Source organism: Brienomyrus brachyistius, chromosome 10, assembly GCF_023856365.1.
Source record: "Brienomyrus brachyistius isolate T26 chromosome 10, BBRACH_0.4, whole genome shotgun sequence".
In the NCBI taxonomy this organism is placed as follows: Eukaryota; Metazoa; Chordata; class Actinopteri; order Osteoglossiformes; family Mormyridae; genus Brienomyrus; species Brienomyrus brachyistius.
Genome location: NC_064542.1, coordinates 18,687,103 through 18,689,447, shown reverse-complemented (window position 1 = coordinate 18,689,447; position 2,345 = coordinate 18,687,103). Strand labels below are relative to the sequence as shown.

At 42.9% G+C, this 2,345-nt stretch overlaps 1 long non-coding RNA gene across 1 annotated transcript; it reads left to right on the top strand.

The window, feature by feature from the left end:
* Positions 1 to 433: 433 nt before the first annotated feature.
* Positions 434 to 1,065, top strand: LOC125750812 (uncharacterized). Its single transcript, XR_007400431.1, has 2 exons — positions 434 to 608; positions 830 to 1,065. It is a non-coding gene; the product is annotated as an uncharacterized LOC125750812 (long non-coding RNA).
* The last annotated feature ends 1,280 nt before the right edge of the window (positions 1,066 to 2,345 follow it).

The following is a 2,345-nucleotide window of genomic DNA, read 5'->3' as shown; positions in this document are numbered from 1 at the left end:
ATTGTCCCAAACGATTACTCTGTACACCGACCCACAAATGAGCTCGTTTCTCTCACATACCTGAAGTATTCTCATACACATGGAACTCTGTCATTCAAATGTATACTTGAGTAAAAACAATGAACACCTAACAAATTATATACCAGTAAAATGTCAATAGGGGTCTTATCAGTTTTGATTATCCTCAGTAGATTTTGTGTGAAGTGGTTGGGGTCTCCATCTCAAATATCAGGAGACCTGGGCGGCTCCATTCTTACTCACTTCTAATTTTTCCATTTCCATTCTGCTCTGTCCCACTGCTGCTTTGTCGTTGGATCCTGCACTTGTGTTCTAGAACTGACACTTGGTCCATGACTGAATGGTCAAGGGCGTGACAGCAACAGAGAGAGGTAAAGAACTTGCAGTGCAATGAGTACCAAGCAGCTGGCTCCATGGCAACGAGCACTCCCACCCTCCTTCTGGAAAATGGAGAGTTTACAGTAAACAGCAGTACCTCAGCAAACTTGACCGGCCGATAAGAGTGGAAAACACATATAGATGTGGAAACAGACAAGACCTGTGTCGCTTTCTCTCCATCTCAAAACTCTGCTATTTTTAAACTATAGTAGGTAAGATTAGCACGCGATCATGCGTTCCATACTTTTATAGCTGTTCTGGTGGACTCATTTATGTAGCTGATATAAAAGCCTTTTTTGTATGTTTGTATGAAGCTTTGCATGCCTGGCAGAATCGACGCCTGTTTTTTCTGCTAAAGGTCCTACCAACAGTGGTCTGACTCAGATACAGTATGAGCAGACTGTGCCTTTCAATGTGCTCCCATTTCCGCCAGGATGGAGGCTGCTGTGGTCCTTGTGCAGCCCCCGGTGACAGAGGCAGGAACAGCTGCGCAGCTAGAGCAGTGGAGCACAGGTCTGCGCGACTGCTGGGAGAACATAGGCGACTGTAAGTCTGCGCCGCTTCAGATGTCTGTCTGCTTCTGTCACACACTGTCCATCTGTCTGTCTCCAAATGCACATGTATGTCTGTAAGACTCGCTGGACATTGGAATAAATCCATGGAGAGCTACCCTGTGTGTGCTCACGTGTGTTTGTGTGTGTTATTTTAAATACTAGCTTACATAGTTTTTCAAATAATTGAGAAAAAAAAGTTAATTGATTACATCCTAACCTGCACAGCAACATCCAGTCTGTTATATGTGTAAGGTACATGTTGCCTTCCTGTTTCTCCCATGCTATGTCTGTCTGCCCCCATCACCCCGCGGCCCCCGTCCCTCTGTGCGGGAACGCTATGGTATTAAGGTACGGCAGCACCACGATATCCTACATCGGCATATTGATTCCAGGGAGGCTGACGAGGGACAATCGGCAGGGAGGAGGGCTTAGAGAGATTATGGTGATACCATATGCAACAGTATTTTTGATAAAAAATATACGAACGTTTCCCACAGACAAATTTTACAGGAAATGTCGAAACAGCATCAGTCAAAATACTGTATACTGTGGCACAATGTCTGAACAGTATGACGGCATTAAAAATTAGATAATGACCAAGCATAGTGCTGTTTAGGTTTGCAGTGGTTCACTGAAAAAAATGGACATTCAAATTAACGGTAAACGGTTTCTGTTTCGAGTGAAGATGGCCTAAAACTAGCAAAATTATCTGCCGGTGCAGTAAGAAAATTGCACTTGGTAAGGTTTACTAAAATAAGACAATATGCAAGGAAATTAATCTTATTCGTAAAACATATTGTTAGTTTATTATTAAATTTGAATTTTCTCTAAATACAAGGAAATTATACTCTCTTAGATATTCATTTTCTGCACTGTATAACTTCTTGCTAGCTAATTGTACCACTGCTGAATAGTGGGATGACTGGGCATGACTGGGATGACTGGGCATTGTGCATCATTCGTGGCTGTCAGAAAGCTGAGCTTCCAGACCTGCCAGGAGAGGATGGATGTCTGCAGTACCACCCACATGGAACAATGCTATGGTGATGTGATGCTGATTTACGGGCTAAAGAAAGGAGACAACATGATGTATCAATGGATAAATATTTTTATCCTTGTATATTTTTAACATCATTCCATAGCAGCCAAAATGTGCCTAGAGTAAGATATTGCATAACATGAAATGTAAGATATACTATAAAGCACACCTAAGCCTTGCAAGGCTGGGAGAAGCCGAGATGGCTTTGGTTTACCAAGGGTCTCATTTTACCGAGGGTTTACATCCCTCCCCCCCGGCCTGATCTCATGGAGTTTAGATTTCTGTGAATCCCAGTGAATACCAGTGGCCTGTACTACGGATCGAGGTTATCAGGGTAACCTGTCAGATTTAAGGTA